Raw genomic sequence first — 22,328 nt, 5'->3', positions numbered from 1 at the left:
GCACACCCCACTGACCAACCACTCCATCCACTCGTACATTCCCAACTTTGCCATTCATGTCTCCAATCAACAGCACTCTCTCGCTCCTCTCAAACTTGTCCATACATGCTTCAACTCTCGCCCAAAACTCATCTTTCACTCTTGCCACTCGATCCTCTGTTGGAGCATACACATACAATCGCCCATGCTTGTATACCTACTTTCATCCTCACCCATACAATCCTTGCACCCACTGTTCCATACTCTCTTATATTCTCCTTCCACTTCTTGCTTATCATCAGACATACTCCCTCTCTTGCCCTCTCATTTTTATTAACTCCCGCACTTATACCTAAACCATATTCCCATTCTCTCACCCTTTCACCTCTCCATTTAGTTTCAGTCAATCCACATATATCCACATTTGCATCCTCAAGCACCTGAACAATCTCTCTCTCTTTCACTTCATCATTCACTCCTCTCACATTCCAAGTTCCCACCCTAAGAATGTCCTTTGTCCGTTCCTTAGTCGTCAACGTATGGTCCGTCCGGGTCCGAGGCGCTTTATTCGCTTTTTTAGTTAGTTCTTTTTACGGGGTGGGGCACTAACCCACCACCAACCCTTTTAGTCGCCTCGTACGACAAGCAGGGATACTGGGGGAGTATTCTTGAAACCCCCCTACCCCCAGGGGGATATTTAACTATCATATCTCAGAAGGTTTGATAGTGACGAGGAGAATTTTGTCCTTACCCAGAGGAAAAGCAATAAGTTTGAACTGATGTTTTAACCGCAATATTATTATTATTATTATTATTATTATTACTATTATTATTATTATTATTATTATTATTATTGTTATTACTGTTATTATTATTGTTATTATTATCATCATGTTATTATTATTATTATTATCATTATCAATATTATTATTGCAGACTACATAGATGTTTTCATGGGATTATCAAACTCTAGGGATTCAGTAAAGCTTTTCATTAATCCTTGCATTAGGTCATACGTAAGATTAATATAATCATCTTGTGGTAAAATGAACAAACTAAACTAACAGAGAGGGGGGGGAGGGGAGAAAGAAAATTAGAAGGGAATGGGGGAAAGGAGAGAGGGGAAAAAATGATCAAGGAGGGAGGATGAGGAGAATGATTAAGTTATACAATATTAGGTTGGTTTAGTTTGGCAGAGACAGACAGACAGACAGACAGACAGACAGAGAATGGAGATGGGGCGAAGTGAGGTATATGTAGGAAGAGAGACAAGGAGAAAGAGATAAGGGAGCAGGAAGGGGATAGGACTGAAATGGCAAATGATGGAGGGGGGGAAGAAAAATGGAAAACTGAGGGAAAGATAAGAGATATAACAGCAGGTATGTTGGTTGATATCAGGGACACTGTTATCATGGTGACCATCGCCCTGGCTTGGTTATCTGGTCCTTTTTCTTCACACTACTTTATCTCCTCTTCCTCCCTCTCTCTCATATCTTCTTTCTCCTTTCCTGACCCACCCTCCTCCTTCCGTCCCGCTTTCTTCATTTTCTAGGTTATTATCTCACTTCCATGTTTTTTTTGTTTATTCATTTTTTTTCTTTGTCCTGCTGTAGTCCAGATCATGTTTTGCTTCCTTTTCTTCTTCTTCCCCAGCATCCTTCTCAAATATAACCCCTCTCTCTCTCTCTCTCTCTCTGCATCCACCAGAAACTCGCACAAGAAAGATCCTTCGCACAAGAGGTAACTCATTATTTTTAAGTGGCTACTTAAGCAAGATTTTATTCAGTTGAAGGAGGACCTCTCAAAGTGGAGGGATTCAGAGCAGCCTCCACTGAAACCTTTACTACGAAAGGCCTCTCGAAAACTGTATAAAATTGTTGGGCGTAGTAACAATATAGCGAATGACGTAATCGCACTGAAGAGGTTAACAGTAAATTGTTAGTGTGGTGACCAGAATTAACCAAAGGGACGTAAAAACAGTGCGCCATATGAGGTGCAGTGAAGGGATGATGGGGAAAGGATGATACTGGTAAGGCAACATGTGGTGGTCAGGGAAGGTGTGGTGGTGTGGTTGGGATGTTGAGGGAGAATGTGGTGGTGAGAGAGGAGACATACAATGATGTAGTGAGGCAGTAGTGGTAAGGTATCGAGAAAGGGAGTTTTCTTTTTCTTTTTAATGTAGTCTGTGATGGTGAGTGAGGAATCAGTAGTGGTATTGATGGTATTGTAGTGTGTGGTGGTGTGTTTGAGGAAAGTAGTAATAGCGATGTAGTGACTGTATGGTGATGTGTTGGTGTAAGAGGGAGTTAGTGTAATGGTGGTGGTGTGTGGTGGTGGTGGGTGTATTGTAAGGCAGGGTGTTGTGTGTGTGGTGGTGAGGGAGGAAATGATAGTGGTGGCGTGGCAGTGTGTGATGGTTCGGTAGTGTGTGGTGGTAAGTCAGGCGTCTGGTTAGAACAATGACTTGCTAGTTTCGAAAAAAAAAAAAAAATGCTGGCAAGTAACGGAGTGTAACTGTTTTTGTGTTCAGGCTATTTTTTTTTGTTTTACATTTTAGCCGGGAACCGAACGCGGGAAACCTAGAGAGGAGCCAGGCTCCGTGTCGCATCCATCATCCACTCACTTGATGTAGTGTTGCCTACTTCTTCCTTAGCCTTTATCATTCTTATTCTGTGCCTGCCCTTCTCTCTTCCTATTTCTCCCATCTTCCCTGTCACTTCTTATTGCTTTTCTTTCCTTTACAGGTGGCTTTATATTGAGTGACAAGCCAAATGGTTCCCTGTAAGGCAAGAAACCATTTACAGCGCTGGGTGGTAACCATATAACCAAACCATACTTGCTCCCTACGTGTCAGCAAGTGGGTTGGTGGAGAGTTAGTGCCGCTCATCGTAAAACAAATAACTCAGAGTCAAATGGATACCCCTTACGGGATTATGGCGTGTGGCAATAGATAGATAGATAGATAGCTAAAATTTATGGTAATTAGTCTCCATTTTGTAAAAAGACAGGGAAGTTGCGGTTTTTGAAAGATTATATGTATGTTTCGCAGCCAGTCTATTCCCATTACTTACCCATGTCATCCACAGTCTCTTTTGCCAGGTTTTATGTATACTTTATCCAAATTACACAAAGTACTAAGTCATCAGTATATCTAATTTTAAGCTGGCAGCAGCCTTTTTAGTGGAGGATGAGTTATCGTCCGAAATGCAAGGTGTTCTGTGCACAGACTTGTTCTCAGATTTACGCAAGACGCTGGCACTCCTGTTGCTTCCAGTACACATTGTATACGGAGAAGAAGAGGGTTTAGGGTCATGCCTATCGACTGCACGAGTGATATTAACACCTTCGGCCCAAAGACGTCTTTTTCATTTTGTTCTTGCTTTAGCAACTATTTAATTTACCTTTTGGCAGTTTTCTTAGTATTAATAATATCCTTTCTCTAAAGACAGTTTTCCCAGAAGTTAATTGCAATCATCTGCAGGTTGTAAGAATTAAGTAAAATAAGTCGTGGTATTAAAATCGCTGAAAATAGACTTTCCTTTCGCAGTGTTTACAAAACGATCCGCTGCAGTCTGTTTATATCCACATACCACACAATGCTGCTGGATGAACAGGGTTAAAGAAGACACGAATTTAGTCCACAGTCTGATCGTCCCAAGAACGTATAGTTGACCTATTGCCATTTTATTCTTATACACTTAATATCTCTGTTTAGTATTCTAGAAGAGGGTCCAAGTTGACAAACTACGGTATCCCCACAACAAATAATTCTGCGTGTGGGTATATTTTATTCTTCTGAATATTCGCAACCTTGTCAAACGAGACGGGCTGATGTAGTCTGATTAATGAATGGGCTGTCTTATGCACAACAATGGCTTTACATATATACTGTACATAAGAATGGCTAAAAGAAACAAATATACTTAAATTATATCTCTTAGATACACATCAGTAACGTAATATGCGCATGACGATAGTTGCACCCCTTTGTTTAGCTTGGCAGTTGAGGAAGTGGTCCTGTCCCAGAGACATTGTGAAGTGAAATTTTGTGTGGATCATTTGAGTCAATGAAGTGGAGCTGAGAATGGATATGTGGCCCAATTAATGGTTATTCTGTTAGGTAGTTCCTCTGGCAGTCTACTTCTTGTTCCAATTCTTGAACCTCTTCAGCTTTATAGGAAAGATGGTAATGATGATGATTATACATTTGACATACGGTGCTTGGTGTTGGAGAGGAATGCCTTCGTGTGATGGCTTTGATATGACCAGAGGGCTTAACTACCTGGTTATACGAACGTCTCTCCTTTACTTTCATGTCCCCCGAAACATAAATGGTGGACTGCAGGTGCACAGGAACTTAAGCCTGCATTCCACTGGGTTCACATTTAGATGAACCTGAGAGTGCAAATACTACTACACATGATTATACCTCTTCCACATTGTACTTTAATTATTCATACATTCTTTTATCTCGTTTTCTGCCTTTTTCTTTATCCTCTTGCTTGTCATCTCAGCGTGGTGTTGCCTCCTTCAGGGTAAGAAGGGTTCACTATCAAGGGTAAGGGTGAGCTGATCTATGTGCATATATCTGTTCCGTACTGGCAGTCCAATAACCTGGACTCTCCTTCACCGGGCGGTGTTGTTTGAGTATGCAAATTTCCATTATCGGCGGTGCGTTCCGATGCATCCCGCCGCCTCCATAACAAAGCAGATTCAAGAACCCAATAATGTGGTAAAATGCCAGCCCCACAACCTACCACACAGGCTATTTTCCGCCATGTTAAGAGGTGGAAGGTCAAGGACGGTGTGGCCATTGTTGGGTACGAACCTGATGGACATTAACGTACAAGAACATTTGGTGTTTTGACCTGGACGCAGAATTACGTTCTGTACACCATTTTTGCAGTACGAGCTGAGTTTCATTTTCCCCGGATGATCACAAATCATTTTTTTTTTCTTTTGCTGTAACCTAACTTAATCATTTCTAACCTGCCCTAACCGAACAGATTAACCTAACAATACACTAACCTAACCTGATACTAAGACAAAAAACCTAAGCTGACCTATACTTTCCTGGACAAGACAGTGCAAAACGGTACTCAGAACGGAGATCAGCGACCACAGTATGGCAGGCAACACGGGTACACCAGCCCGTATGCACCGCCCCACCATACCCAGAACGTGGGTTTTTATTAACTCCCTGTTATAACTAAATGCTTACATTGACAAACATAGGATGTTTTCTTCCCCCTTCCTTTCCTTGCGATTTTAGCAAAAATTCATCGTACCAAGGACAGGAAACCGATCTTAATTTTTTTTGCATTTCCTTCTCCTAGCCTTAGAACATCACACTGCCGTATAGCTGTAAACGTCCCCTCCCACCCCTTTTTTAAATTGGTTCTCCTATATTCAATGCACAATAATAATATAAAGGGGAGGGGTATCGAAATATTTTACCGATAAAAGCCACTCGTTTGTGTGTGTGTGTGTGTGTGTGTGTGTGTGTGTGTGTGTGTGTGTGTGTGTGTGTGTGTGTGCGCTGTTTGTGTGTGTGTGCGCTGTTTGTGTGTGTGTGGGTGTGCGCTATTTGTGTGTGTGTGCTTGAGCGCTGTTTGTGTCTGTGTATGTGTGTGTGTGTGTGTGTGTGTGTGTGTGTGTGTGTGTGTGCTTGAGCGCTGTTTGTGTCTGTGTATGTGTGTGTGTGTGTGTGTGTGTGTGTGTGTGTGTGTGTGCGTGTGTGTGTGTGTGTTTGTGTGTGTGTGTGTGCAAGGAAATATTCTGGAGGCCTTCTGTTATATTGAGGTGGAGCACTGTTTTTAGCAAATAGTGACATCTTGTAGCTCCCCCCCGAAATTAATTCCTTCTTAATCTTGCCCTTCCCCCCACTCAACACACACACACACACACACACACACACACACACACACACACACACACACACACACACCGACGCGGGCAAAAACATTATCTCTCCGCGTTGGTAAAGGCAGGCGATAATAAGATCAATTTCAGTCTTGAGGGATATTGGCAACAACAGATAGTGAGAGGGGAAGTTTTGTTGTGAGGAACAGAGGAAGTGAGGGACAAAATGTGAACCTGATAAAATGAGAGAGTGCCTGAGGATTACAGGTAAAGTCTAATGTTACTCCTCTATATATGGGAAGCGGTGAGAGTAGAATGTTCAGAAACCAAAGAAATACTGTATTCTTCTCGAATGTTGCAAGTAGTGTCAGTGGTAGAGTAGAGTAAATGAGAGGGTGAAGGCTGTTACGGAGGAGTTAGTATTTGAAGATCAGTGTGGTTTCTTGCAGAATGGAGGATATGTTGATCAGATAATGATAACTGAGATGACTGGCAGAGGAATTTTGTAAAATGGATTGAAGGCTGTTTGTAGCATTATGGATCTGGAGAGAATAGTATGATAGAGTAGACTGGCAGGCACTGTGAAAGGCACTAGGAGTATTATTTGCGGTAAAAAGATAGGTTACTGAATGCTTTGCTGGAGCAGAGGCTTGTGTCAGAGTGGATGATGCATAAGATAGATTCAGCTTGCGTGTGTCAGAGTGGATGATACATAAAAAAGATTCAGCCTGACTGTTGGACTAGACGGGTTAGAAGTGTATGGGGTGATTCAACGTATATGGTGTGAATGCCAAGCTGAGTGAGAGATTCAATTTGAATGAAGAACTGAAACAGGTTTGAGTCAAGTCACTGTCCTGTTCACTGTGTGCATGGATGGAGCACTGAGAAAAATGAAAGGAGAACACTTGTAACAGAAGTGATTCCAAAAAAAGGGGAAGTAATGAGTGAGAATTGTTTGCATTTCTGCTGGCAGATAATAGTTGGTAGCAGACAGTGATAGTGTATGTGGAAAACGAATTTGAAGGTTAATATAGGCAAGAACAAAGTTACTTTTCATAAGATAGAGATTGATATTGGCTTGAGACTGTGGATGTGGAAAAAATGGAGATGTTCAAGAATTTAAGTAGTGATACAAACAGTGATTGTATGGAGGCTGAACTGTGAAGGGTGCAACAAGGAAGAAAAGTAGCAGGGGCACTGAGAATCAGGGATGTTAACATCAAGAAATTTCTGAAATGAGGTGATGGAGTAGATGGTTAAACGAACATATAAAGCTTTGAAATAGTTTGTCTACGTATATTGGGCGAATGAAGAGCAAGAATCTGGAAAAGGATGTATTATAAGTGTGTGGCAAAAAAAAAAGGGGAGGGGGAGAAAAATGATGAAAGGGAAGGTAAAGGGATGAGATAGGAGAGTATATGAGAGAGGGTGATGTGTAGTCGAGGGAGGGTCTGTACCGGCCAGCGACAGAAATGCTTCGAAATTCCAATGTCCGCATCAGTCCTCACAAGATGTGGAGTAAGACATTAGAGAGATAACTAGTATTAATGACAAACTTCTGTGTTTCAGAAATAATTGAGTCGAGGTCCATTGCAGGTGCCTCGTTACAGACCAAAGATTCCGAGAACAGTCTCACGGTAACCTTTCTAGCTCATTCATATAAAGCAAACACTGTAACTCCTTGGCATGTGTTCTGTTAGTCTACCTAGCTGATGCCAGAAAATTCTCTTTCTCATTAATACACACTTAATATAACCATGAAATTGTCAGAGAACCTTAAGCATTACGAAAATGCGTGTTTTCTTAATATGCATATAATCAGTGGATCCTTTCCTTCATTCACTATTCACCAACAGTGCTAATGCTTTGCCCCTTCCCCAGTGATCACACCTCACCGTACACATCACACCCTCCCCGTCACGCACTTCATTCCCTTTCATCATCGTCTCACACATCGCTATCACCTCATACTTTCCTTTAGTACATTCACTGCTTCCACCCCTGTTTGTTTTCATTCCTGCCTCATCATACCAGCCTGTGTAGCTTATAAAGGTTCGGCCAAGCACAGGACCCGGTTCATCTTTAGGAAGATCATTTTGGAGCTGTGCAGTTCCTGATCCCACAGTTTCTCTCTCTCTCTCTCTCTCTCTCTCTCTCTCTACAGTATACGTATATATATATATATATATATATATATATATATATATATATATATATATATCTATCTATCTATATATCTATATATATATATATCTTTATCTATCTCTATCTATCTATCCATCTATATATCTATCTATATATATACACATATCTATCTATATCTATATCTATCTATCTATCTATCTATCTATCTATATATATATCTATCTACCTACTATCTATCTATATATATATCTATCTATATATATACATATATATATATATATATATATAGATAGATAGATAGATAGATAGATAGATAGATATAGATATAGATAGATAGATAGATATATCTATATATCTATCTATCTATCTATATATCTATATCTATATATATATTTATATATGTATATCTATCTATTTATCAATCTATCTATATATATATATATATATATATATTTATCTATCTATCTATCTATCTATCTATCTATCTATCTATATATATCTATATCTACAGTATATCTATCTATCTATCTATCTATATATGTACATACATATCTATCTATCTTTCTATATATATATCTATATCTATATCTATCTATCTATCTATCTATCTATCTATATATTTATCTATATCTATATATCTATATATATATCTATATCTATATCTATACCTATATCTCTATCTATCTATCTATATATCTATCTATCTATCTATCTATATATATATATATATATATATATATATATATATATATATATATATATATATATATTGTTACGGAACAGAGAAAGATAATGTACACTTTAAGTGAGAATACTAAGAGTCACTACTGTCCCGTAAAGTTCCAGGTTCAAAATAAAAGAGTTAGGTAAAATTACAAGTTAAAGTTTAATGCTCAAACTAACAACAAAACATTCAGGACTCATAAGGATAATGTAATGGCAAAAAACAGGTTAAATATATGGTTAACTGCAATAGCCTCTATTAACACGAAATTAGCAAGAGTAAATTTATCTAAGTCAGCCCTGATAAAATGAAAATACACTGGGTAATGCTCAGTTAATGCAAGATAAATTATTACAGATACAAAATAGTATTAAAACTGGCTGACAAAATGAATCCTACGTAAATTACAAAAACCTCACTAGGCCCACAAATCAACACCCCATGCTACACAGTACAAGGAAAAAATGCAATATCACTTATACTCAAATTACACAGCTGCTAGATGGTTGGAGACTTCCTGAGCACTCACAACAACAACTGTACAGGGGAGGACAGAGATGTGAACAAAATGAGGAGCAGATCTAAGTGGCAATTAATGTAGAGACTGAGCTCATTATATAGGGGCCGGCAGAGCTTGATACAACTTGTAAGAAGGACGCGCAAATAAAGCCATGGGGACAAAGAGTTGACAATCCCGCTCTGAACAACAGAAAGAACGACTTACTCTACTATAACGGTAGAAGGGGGGAGTGAGGTAGAACACGCTCGTGATCAAACAGGCAGCACACTGTACGTTAGAATTACACAAAGGATGATGAAATCATAGGCTATGTAACACCTCTCCACAAAGAAAAAAGAAATTTACAAAGGAAATTTCTTATTACTCTAAAACAATCTGTCTAAAGTCTAGATAAGCAATCTGCAATAACATTTTCTTTCCCCTTGACATGTTGTATGTCTAATGAATACTGAAGAAGTAGGCTCCATCTTGTCAGTCTCTGATTTTTATCTTTAAACTTACTAAGGAATTTCAGTGGGTTATGATCGGCATAAATGACTATGGGGTCAAAACCAGAACACAAATAAAATGAAAAATGCTGTAAACCCAAAATCAAGGCCAAAAGCTCTTTCTCAATAGTTGAGTAGTTCTTTTGAGGTGGAGTGAACTTCTTACTGTAATAAGATACAGGGTGTTCAATACCCTGATCATCCTCTTGCAGCAAAACAGCCCCAGCTCCTGTATCACTTGCATCAACAGCCATCTTAAAAGGCTTAGCAAAATTTGGAGTAGCGAGCACTGGCTGACTTAATAGGATAGCATTAAGTTTGTTGAAAGAGGTTTCACAGTTATCGGTCCAAACAAATTTAACTCCCTTTTTCAGTAGGTCTGTAAGTGGTGATACAAGAATTGAAAAGTTAAGAACAAATCTCCTGTAATATCCTACCATTCCCAAAAATCTTTGTAGCTCTTTCCTACTTTTAGGTCTGGGAAGATCACTTATAACCTGAACCTTAGTTCCTGGTGGTGCAACATGTCCATCACCAATTACATACCCAAGGTACTGAACTTTAGCTTGACCAAACTCACACTTTGAAAAATTAGCTACAAGATTAGCCTGAACTGAACGATCAAGAAATTTACTGACATGGCATAGGTGATCTTTCCAGTTGTCACTGAAGATTAATACATCATCAATATAAACAACACACCCTGCCAAACCCTCTGTTACAACATTCATGAGCTTCTGAAATGTGGCTGGTGCATTCTTCATACCATATGGCATTACAGAACATGCAAAAGTTTTTCCTAGTGTTACAAAACATGAGATCTCCCTAGCAAGTTCAGTCATAGGTACTTGCCAGTATCCCTTTAACAAATCAAACTTACTTATGTACCTAGCCTTTCTGATCTTGTCTATGCAATCTTCAACGCGAGGGAGAGGGTAAGTGTCTGTTTTGGTTTTCTGATTAACACGTCTGTAGTCGATGCAAAACCGCTGTGACCCCCCTGGCTTAGGGACTAGAGTGACAGGAGAACTCCACTCGCTCTGACAGGGCTCAATAATCTTGTGGTCCAACAGGTAGCCAAGCTCTTTCTGGATGAGAGGAACTTTCACTGGGTTCACACGGTAAGGAGGCAGTTTAATTGGCTTTGCATCTCCAACATCGACATCACGCATCAACACAGTAGTTCTTCCTGGAGTGGCACGGAACACTTGCGGGTACTCCTGCAGTAATGCCGAAAACTCCTGCCTTTCCTCGGGAGGTAGGTGAGAAAGCTTAGTCTGGAGATCATTCATGAAATCAGGATTCTTTCCCAAACTATCACTCAGGCTCATACTGCATGGGAGAGCTTCACTTGCGGACTCGGGTGGAACAGCTACAGTGCAGACTGGATTATTTTCGTCCCGCCTGTGATATAACTTTAGCATGTTGATGTGACATAGTTGCTTGTTCTTTCTATGATCTGGTGTGGCGATGACATAGTTGACATCACTGAGTTTCTTCTCCACGAAATAAGGACCACTAAACTTGGCTTGAAGAGGTTGCCCATGAACTGGTAGCAGAATCAAAACCTGATCACCTGGCTGAAAGTGGCGTAACCTGGACTTCTTATCATACCAAGTCTTCATCTTCTCCTGAGCAGCTCCTAAATTCTCTCTCGCCAGCTGTAAAGCAGTGGACAGCCGTTCTTTGAACTTCATCACATACTCCAGCAGGTTGACGTCATCTTCCTCCAACAGCCAGCATTCCTTGAGTAACTTAAGGGGTCCTCTTACTTCATGGCCAAACAGTAGTTCAAAAGGTGAGAAGCCCAGTGATTCATTTGGAGATTCTCTTGCGGCAAATACAACGAATGGAAGACCTTTATCCCAGTCTTTCTGATGTTCCAAACAGTATTTCTTGAGCATCGATTTGAGTGTTTGATGATATCTCTCCAATGCTCCTTGAGTCTGGGGATGGTAAGCTGAAGACGTGATCTGGGTGATGCCCAACTCTTTCAGACACTGCTTGAAAACATTTGACATAAAAATACTTCCCCGGTCTGACTGTACCTCCTTGGGCAGACCAAACTTTGTGAAGAACCCTAGCATTTCCTTAACCACGTTCTTTGCTGAGATATTTCTAAGTGGAATGGCTTCAGGATAACGAGTAGCCATATCAATCAGAGTCAACACATAAGAAAATCCTGAAGAAGTCTTAGGAAGAGGGCCCACAACATCCACCAACACACGGGTGAAAGGCGCCTCAAAAGGAGGAATGGGAACTAGAGGTGCAACCTTTTCGGTCTGATTACACTTCCCCACAACTTGACAGGTGTGACAAGACTTACAATACCAGGAAACATCCCTGAAGATACCTGGCCAGTAGAAGTTTTCAAAATGCGTGCCACAGTCTTCCTCACTCCAAGGTGTCCTGCCAAACTGGAATCATGAGCCACTCTAATGATATCCTGCCTACAAACACGAGGGATGACAACTTGATGTACAACCTCCCATTCACAGTCAGCTGATGCTGTTGGGGGTCTCCACTTCCTCATAAGTACTCCTGACTTTACATAATAACAAGTAGAAGCACCGGCTGACTCTTCTTCACTGTAAGCAGAGTTAGCTAGACCTTTCAACTCAGGGTCAGCAACCTGCAACTCAACCAACTCTTGATGAGACAAATTATCAACACTACGGGGTACTGCCTCATCTGGTGAGTGGTCCAAATTAGCAAGAAAAGTGTCAGCTAGGATAACATCATCATCATCATTATCCTCTAAATCACCAGTAACTTTAGACTTAGCCCTAGTGACAGCACATGCAGGGAACACATCAGGGACATGACAATCCTGGGACGCAGCCACTGGCTCACTAGACAACTGAGGAGCTGGACACACTTGACTTCCACCAATATCATTTCCAAGTAAGAAAGTTACACCTGACATTGGGAGTGTCTCAACCAACCCAACCATAACGGAACCATTAACAAAACCAGACTCTAAATTCACTCTGCACAGAGGGACAGAGAAGTAATTATTCCCTACACCTTGTAAGATTACAGTTTCATCAAAGGAATTAACATTAGAGCCTAGAACACTAGTCAGCATAAGGGATTGGCAAGCACCTGTATCACGATATATTTTAACTGATTTCCTGTCATTACTGTCCAGAGGACTGACAAAACCATCAGACAGGTATTAGCACATGAACTCTTGAGAGTGTCACCCACGTTACTGCTCAAAAGAGGATCTCCATCATGAGAATATAAGTTACCCCTCAAAGCAGGTTCAGTTAACTCAGTTAAAGAATTCTGGGAACTCTCAAGAGTGGACACTAGACCAATTGACTGAATATTTAAAGACTCGTTTTTGTTCACATCACGCTGTCTCCTGAAACATTTCTCCGTAGTATGACCAAGTTTACTACAATAAGTACATTTACTTTTCTGAAATCTAGAGGTGAAGCTGGTATTTACTTCCTGAGAAACATCATCTTTATTCTCTTTCCTGTTACCTGTACTCTGAGTAGAGGCAACGTACTTACTCTCAGCTTTCCCTTTTTCTCTAGAATATCTCTTGTGAGTGAGAACATATTCATCAGCTAAAACTGCAGCATCAGACAAATTATCTATTCTTTTCTCATCAAGATATAGGCTTACATCTTTATAAATACACCTCTTGAAGTCCTCCAGCAAAATCATCTGCTTAAATTTGTCAAAATCAGAACCCACATTCTTAGAATTTAACCACTGCTCTAACAAATCTTCTTTGATTTTTGCATACTCAACATGGGATTGCTTATCTTGCTTGTAAGTTGTCCTAAATTTTACTCTATAGTCTTCAGGGACAAGCTCATAGGCCTTAAGAATCAAGCTCTTAACTACATCATAATTATCAGATTGATCCTGAGGCAAAGATGCTTAAGTTACTTGAGCTTTACCGGTGAGAACAGTTTGAAGGAGTACTGGCCAATACTTTTTGGGCCAATTAAAACCTGTAGCTACCCTCTCAAACAACTGAAAATACTTTGTTAAATCAGATTCATTAAGAGGAGGGACAAGTTTAACATTTTTAGCCACATCAAAATCATCAGAGCTAGATGATCCAGTTCCACCTTGTTTCATGCGATACTCGTGGTCTGCCTGAATCCTAGAAAGTTCAACTTGTGCGTGAAACTCAGCCTCCTTAACATCAGCCTCCTTAGCACGTGCTTGAAATTCAGCTTCCTTCACACGAGCCTCCTGCAGGGCTAGCTGTAACTTAGCTAATTCAATCTACGTTTGCTCATTTGGAGGAGTTACATTAAACAAGCTTTCATTAATCATGTCAACAATTTGATCTTTAGAATGATGAGAGCGAACAGGAATTCCCAATTGTTGAGCAACAAGCTTCAGTTCATTCTTTGTTCCGTTTTCTACATCACACACTGTTTGCACATTTGACAAAAAATCTTTGGCTTCATCAAGCGTAGTAATAGTAGACATCATGAATAAGTAACAGTCACAAAATATCAAGCAATATCCTTATGATAATATCCTGAATATCCTGATATGAGGTTGCCAAATTTATGTTACGGAACAGAGAAAGATAATGTACACTTTAAGTGAGAATACGAAGAGTCACTACTGTCCCGTAAAGTTCCAGGTTCAAAATAAAAGAGTTAGGTAAAATTACAAGTTAAAGTTTAATGCTCAAACTAACAACAAAACATTCAGGACTCATAAGGATAATGTAATGGCAAAAAACAGGTTAAATATATGGTTAACTGCAATAGCCTCTATTAACACGAAATTAGCAAGAGTAAATTTATCTAAGTCAGCCCTGATAAAATGAAAATACACTGGGTAATGCTCAGTTAATGCAAGATAAATTATTACAGATACAAAATAGTATTAAAACTGGCTGACAAAATGAATCCTACGTAAATTACAAAAACCTCACTAGGCCCACAAATCAACACCCCATGCTACACAGTACAAGGAAAAAATGCAATATCACTTATACTCAAATTACACAGCTGCTAGATGGTTGGAGACTTCCTGAGCACTCACAACAACAACTGTACAGGGGAGGACAGAGATGTGAACAAAATGAGGAGCAGATCTAAGTGGCAATTAATGTAGAGACTGAGCTCATTATATTGGGGCCGGCAGAGCTTGATACAAATTGTAAGAAGGACGAGCAAATGAAGCCATGGGGACAAAGAGTTGACAATCCCGCTCTGAACAACAGAAAGAACGACTTACTCTACTATAACGGTAGAAGGGGGGAGTGAGGTAGAACACGCTCGTGATCAAACAGGCAGCACACTGTACGTTAGAATTACACAAAGGATGATGAAATCATAGGCTATGTAACAATATATATATATATATATATATATATATATATATATATATATATATCTATATATATATATTTCTCCCCGTTCTTGACTCCCCTCCCTACCCCCCTCCATTACCCTATCCTCTCGCCTGCCCGGCCGTGCTACGCTAAGTAAATCTTCCCTGGAATGTTTCACTGATTTCATCCATTGAAATAAGCCCTATGTCCTATTCTTATGCCAAATAATATATACAAGAAAGAAATAAGGTAATAATTATCACCTGACAACACCTCACGTGCACTCGTTCGCTAATTTTCGCTGTTTTTTTCCCCTTGAAATATGCCGTATAATCTATTTTCGTAATAAATATACATGTAAGGAGGGAAGGGAGAAGCCTAAGTGATATTTACATTCACCTGGAACTACCTAATTTATAATGTATTGTCTAGATTTCCTGCCAATCATTTCAGTGCTAGACATAGCTGTTTCAAGAGCTAACATTGGTAGCACTGAATATCCCCTAAGTAGGCCTCTACCCCGGCCCTCCGTTATCAGTTTACTCTCATCTTCCGAAGTGGGGGTACGTATGTTTCTTCTTGCAGACTTCAGGGACTTTTTCACCCCCATGCAAAGGGCCCTGTGACCTTTACCCCCTACTAAACCTCGTGTGGAAAGAGGTAAAGAGCTGACAATTGATAAAAGAGTGACTACGATCTTTCTATTGAGTATAACAGTGCAAGTGGAATTGTAATTAATGTGTAAATAATGTGTAAACAGCAAGTGAAAGTAATGAATGTAAATATACGTGAACAATGGAAAATAGTTTTATAAGTTACTTCAAGTGACAGTGCATAACACAGTGTAAATAAAATAGAAATGTAAATAACGTAAATAAAAGAGAGCGTAAATAGAAATGTAAATGAGTAGTATTATAAGAATACGAGTATATACCCTAGGAGTAATGAAAGTGAAAGTTTCACTCTAGCATGTCTGAATGCTATGAGTTATGAGAGTGAAGATGAAAGTGACATTCACTCTCAATGCTAGTATGCAGGACGAGAAAGTGAATGCTACGTATTTTACTGAAAGAAATTGAATCCCTACAGTGACAATAAACTAATACTACTGAAGGAAACTTATGGATAAAGACTGTAGATATATATAAGCGTTATATAGTAATAGAAATATAAAGTGTGAGGGGTTTTATGAATAATAAATGACAGAGTACCAAGAGCGAACTAGTGCCAGTGCGACGGTCAGACGCGCTCGTAAATTTGATTGCTTTCACAGTGGTTTTTTTTTGGGAGTATGGATCGCAAACTACTTGAAAATCATAGAGTAGTGTTTATAGTGTTAATATCTGGCTGTGGTAATCATATTACGGGTTGTCGGGAAGTGTAAAGTGGAGACTTCGTTACCCAACTTCAGAGGTCTCCACAAGTCCTACGGTAACTGACGAAGGCTCAACAAACATTCCAGGAGAAAGCTGAAGGTATGTGCCATAAGCATATGAAATTTTAATATTCTAGGACTAATAACTGATTTTTGGCAAATATTTTTTGAGAGTCTGTCGTAGCCCGAATAACCCTGCGGCACACGCAAAACATCGGTAAACATGCCCGCGGTGTAGGGGTTAAAACACCCTTTTGGCAAAATGTTGGTGGGAACGGTTGAGCTCACAGTAACTCTTACCTAAATAGCTCCTTACAACTCTGCGAGGTACATAATTGGCATTTGCCGACGAGGATACAGTGCTTTGACAATAGTGCCATAAACAAAGTAGCTCGTGATTGAAGGATGTGGTGTAATCAAAGACAAATGTAGTTTCGTAAAAACATAAGAGAAATCGAACCATACCAGACACGCATTAGTAGAGACAAGACTGTCGTTATGTTTTGACAGTTGTTAGTGATCTTTATACAAAACTTGGGAGATGGACTGTCCATGCATCCATCCATCACCTAACCCTGTGTTGCCCTTGTCAGAAGAGTAACGTCCTGAGTAGACTGGTCAGTCCAGATATATTAGGCGAGGGAACCTGTCACTCTATCCATCAGTGGAAATTGCCGTAATGATAAATGAATATACAAGAACATGAGATCACAAAATTTGTTTGTACCGTATATGGTTTAACCTTTGACCAAATAAAACCCTCTTAGGCCAAAAGGTCTAAATAAATGAGGAAAGGTGTCTGGGAGTATTTGGTTAAAAAACAATTACGTCAGTTTTTGAACTAATTGGTGAAAAATTAAGAATGGCACCAGACTGAAAAGTGTTAAGAAGAAAATGTGAAAGAAACTGGGGAAGTGTAGTAGGTGTCCACCATAGTATGGATGTTGAATAATGAACTCCAATTATCCCTAGAACTTGCAGTTTATTGATCAAAGCCAACTGGAGCTCCTTGACCCAGTAGACTACCAGTGGAAGTATTTAAGCTCATACATTTGATGAATCTGGACCTCAGCGATAATGATCCCTGTGTTTCGTACTGTCTGGTAACTGATTAAGTAATAACTGAGCTTGATGCCAGATTGTATTTAAAAGTGAGATGTAACGAAATGGAGAATACGGTTGCTGAAAAAACAAGTACATCATTTCAAAAATCTTTGCCCGTGTTTTAAATTGCAAAATACCGCAGGAGTTTCCTTAGATATTATTTTTATAGCGCCTCCGAAAATTTTCTTCACTATCTGCAGCTTTACCCCCTGGGGGTAGGGGGGTTTCAAGAATACTCCCCCAGTATCCCTGCTTGTCGTACGAGGCGACTAAAAGGGTTGGTGGTGGGTTAGTGCCCCACCCCGTAAAAAGAACTAACTAAACAAGTGAATAAAGCGCCTCGTACCATGACGGACCATACGTTGATGACTAAGGAATGGACAAAGGACATTCTGATGGTGGGGACATGGAATGTGAGAGGAGTGAATGATGAAGTGAAAGAGAGAGAGATTGTTCAGGTGCTTGAGGATGCAAAAGTGGATATATGTGGATTGACTGAAACTAAATGGAGAGGTGAAGGGGTGAGAGAATGGGAATATGGTTTAGGTATACGTGTGGGAGTTAATAAAAATGAGAGGGCAAGAGAGGGAGTATGTCTGATGATAAGCAAGAAGTGGAAGGAGAATATAAGAGAGTATGGAACAGTGGGTGCAAAGATTGTATGGGTGAGGATGAAAGTAGGCATACAAGCATGGGCGATTGTATGTGTGTATGCTCTGACAGAGGACCAAGTGGCAAGAGTGAAAGATGAGTTTTGGACCAGAGTAGAAGCATGTATGGACAAATCTGAGAGGAGCGAGCCGGTATACATGGAGAGTAATGAGGAGGATGGATGGTGAACTTGTTGACCGAAAGGCAATGATAGACTACGTGTGTGTGGATGAGCGAATGAGAAGACAAGTGTTGGATGCAAGAGTGTGGAGAGGGTGGGGGAATGGAGTCTCGGACCATCACTTAGTGATGGCCAAAATAAAGCTGCAAAGAAAATGGTTAAGGAGACGAAGGGGAAGGCAGGAGGAAACAGCTCCTGTGAGAAGAGTGGAGAATTTGCAAGATAGTGAGAAGATGGCAGCGTATAAGAGTATAGTGGAAGAAAGATTGGGAAGGTATGAGCTAGAGCAGATGGAAGGGGTGGAAGACGTATGTAAGATATTCACGGAAGAGATAGGCGGCATGTGAGGTGGTTTGTGGAGTGAGGAGGAGATGTAAGGGTGTGCATGGGACAGCAAGGTGGAATGATGAGGTGAAACGGGCTGTGGAACAAAAGAAGAAGGCATATAGTGAATGGTTTGCGAGTAGAGGTAGGGGAGAAGATGAGTGAGAGAAGAGAGAGGTATATGTGAGAAGGAGAAGGGAGGTGAAGATACTGGTGAAGGAGAGTAAGAAGAAAGTGGATGAAGAGTTTGGGAGGAATCTGAGTGTGAAATGGAGGGAGAGTAAGAAATTGTTTTGGAAGGAGGTAAAGAAAGTAAGGCAGTGTGAAAGTATATATAGTAGGGGAGTGAAAGATAGGAATAATAGAGTGTTGGTGAAGAAGAGAGAGAAATTGAAGTGATGGAAGGAGCACTTTGAGGATTTTTTGAATGTAGAGAGTGAGAGAAATGCGAGTATAAGTGGTTGGGGATTGGCTGGGAGAAGTAGAGATGAGAGGAGGGAGGAAGAGATCAGTAGGACGGAAGTAGTGGAAGCAATGAAGAAGATGAAGATGGGAAAGGCCCCAGGAATTGATGGAGTGTGTGGTGAAATGCTGAGGTATGGGGGTGAGATTGTTGTGGAGTGGATATGGAAGTTGTGTAGATTGGCTTGGGAAGAGGGAAGGGTTCCAGAGGACTGGAAATCAGGTATAATTGTTCCTTTATACAAAGGAAAAGGGGAGAGAGAAGTATGTGGTAACCATAGGGGTATTTGCCTTCTTAGTGTGACTGGTAAAATATATGGTAGAATGCTCATTGATAGGGTTAGGCATATGACAGAGGAGCTAATTGGAGAAGAACAAGGGGGATTTAGGAAGGGAAAAGGGTGTGTAGATCAGATATTTGTTCTAAGATGTTTAGTGGAGAAGTATCTAGAGAAGGGAAAGAAAGTGTATGCTGCCTTCATGGATTTGGAGAAAGCTTATGACAGAATAGACAGGCAAGGTATGTGGAAGGTATTAAGAATATATGGAGTGGAGGGGAAATTGTTGAATGCTGTGAAGAGTATGTACGAAGGAGCTAGGGCTGCGATGAGAGTGGTTGGTGAGCTGAGTGAGTTCTTTGATCTCAATGTGGGACTGAAATAGGGTTGTGTGATGTCTCCATGGCTGTTTAATATATACATGGATGGGGTTGTAAAGGAGGTGCAAGGTAGGGCAGTGGATGTGGGGGTGGCTCTAATGAATGAGGGTGAGATTTGGAAGATTCCGGTGTTGCTGTTTGCTGATGGTACAGTATTGTTGAGTAAAGACGAATGGGAGTTGCAAGGTTTGGTGAATGAATTTGGGACAGTGTGTAGGAGGAGGAAGCTGAAAGTTAATGTAAACAAAAGTAAAGTTATGGTGTTTGAGAGGAATGAAGTCACAGAATGTATAGTGAGGTTGGATGGTGAGGATATGGAGAGTGTGAGTGCATTCAAGTACTTGGGTAGTGTGATGAGTAAGGATGGAACTTTGGGGGATGAAGTGCGTGAAAGGGTACAGCAGGGAAGGAAGGTTGTTGGTTCACTGAAAGCAGTGATGAGAAATAGAGAGATGAGTATGGAAGTTAAGAAGTCACTGCATGATAGTACTGTGATCCCTACCCTGACGTATGGAAGCGAGGCATGGACCTTGCAAGAGGGGAACATGTCAAGAGTGAGAGCAGTGGAAATGAGTTACTTCAGAGGAGCATGTGGAGTGACATGGAGGGACAGGTTGAAGAATGAAGAAGAGAAGGAACGCTGTGGGGTAGATGTGGATGTGGTTGAGAAGATTAGGAGAAATACACTGAGGTGGTTTGGACATGTGGAGAGAATGGAGAATGAAAGACTGACTAAGAGGATGTATGTAGGTGAGGTGGAGGGATGGAGAGGGAGGAGTAGACCGAGGATGAGGTGGAGGGATGAAGTTGAGAGGTATATGAGGGAGGGGGGAATGAGTTGGGGGAGGGTAGTCAAATGGTGAGTGACAGAGCGACTTGGAGGCGTTTTGTCTGCGGCCACCCTTTGCGGGATTAGGGCGTCGGGCTATAGATAGATAGATAGAACTTCATATTTACCACTATGTGTTAGTCTGCTGCTTCTGTTAATACAGTATAAATAATTATATATGAAAACTCTGTTTAGCCAAGTGCAAAACTTTGTCACCTTTTCTCTGCTGATTTTGGCCATAAATAATGTTACATGAACTATTTTGATGTTGAAGTAATATGAAGCACAACGTAAGTTTATGGGAAAGAAGGATACTGTCATTTGGGAAGTAATGATATAAATGGAATGCATGGTATAGTGATGGCAGGGGATTGTTAGAGAGCTGTGGCTCATGGCTATATATAAATATATATATATATATATTTATATATATATATATATATATATATTATATTTTTATACACACACACACACACACACACACACACACACACACACACACTGCTCGCTGGCTCAGTGCTAACCTTCTCGCTTGCCATCTGGTAGACGGGAGTTCGTGCCTCGCTCAGGTTTCAAAAAGTTTCTCTGACGAAGTGGGTGGTTATTGTACCCCTTGAGCAAGGGGACAGGTGTGTACATGTTTGAAGGTCACGGCCTTGCCCTTAGATTGAACTATATGAGCTCTGAGCTCCCTTCCAGGAAGGTAAAAGCTGATGATCACGACCATCAAGTGATCCTGACCGACCCGGTGGATTACACACACACACACACACACACACACACATAGCAGCTACCAAGGAGAACAGACGTGCGCCGACAGCACTCCATACCGAGCCAGCACGGCCAGTGGCATTACCGAAATTAGTATCTTTATATGAGTCAAGCTCTGTACCAGGTTAGACTAAATGATTAAAAAAAGTAATAATAATAAGAAGTTTAAACAAGTCTTGTTCAAATAGCAAAGAGAACCGAGTAGTGAAAGAATGCGCTCAGTCAGCTGATGTTTGTTTAGACTACAACTGCCCCAGGGAATGTAAGTACTCTGTGCTTTTAGTATTGCAAAATGGCCACATACTTTAGTAAAGCAAATTTGGAAAAGAAAAAGGATAAAGGTAGAAAGCAAGATGATGATTTCTACCAAGAACTGGTTGAAATGGAGACTCATAATAGACTGGTTGAACACAAACTGGAGATGGCATTCCAGAATGAAACTGATGAAATAAAGAAGCAGATGCCTTGCAAAAGGAAGAAATTGAAAAACTAGGAAGGGAGGTCAACAAGACACAACCATCAGTGAACTAACAGTGGAACTGAGTACACTTAGGAGGAAAATGAGTGAAATGGCAAGTACAGTAGTCAATCACGAGAGTATTATAGAAGAGTTCAAAAATGATACAGAGACAATTAGACAAGTAAGCAGTCTGATAGACCAGAGCAGTGATATTGAGGAGAAGATAACACAGGTGAATGAAGCTGTGCAAAGCTACAAAAATGATGTGGAAACCACGTATGCTGAAATGGTGAAAGTAAAGAAAGACTTAGAAACAAGGGTGGAGGAAAAAAGCATTAAAAAGGAAGTGAAAAGAATAATCCAAAACAATCCAAAGTTAGTCAGAGATTCAATAGATATCAACAAATCTATAGTAATCACTGGTATAGAAGAGGAAGAAGTAAAAAGCAAGATCACAAGAGACAAAAAGGAG

Source organism: Coenobita brevimanus, chromosome 114 (assembly GCF_032717465.1).
Source record: "Coenobita brevimanus isolate Jiangsu-jjx chromosome 114, ASM3271746v2, whole genome shotgun sequence".
Taxonomy (NCBI): domain Eukaryota; kingdom Metazoa; phylum Arthropoda; class Malacostraca; order Decapoda; family Coenobitidae; genus Coenobita; species Coenobita brevimanus.
Note: the sequence above shows the minus strand (reverse complement) of the source record.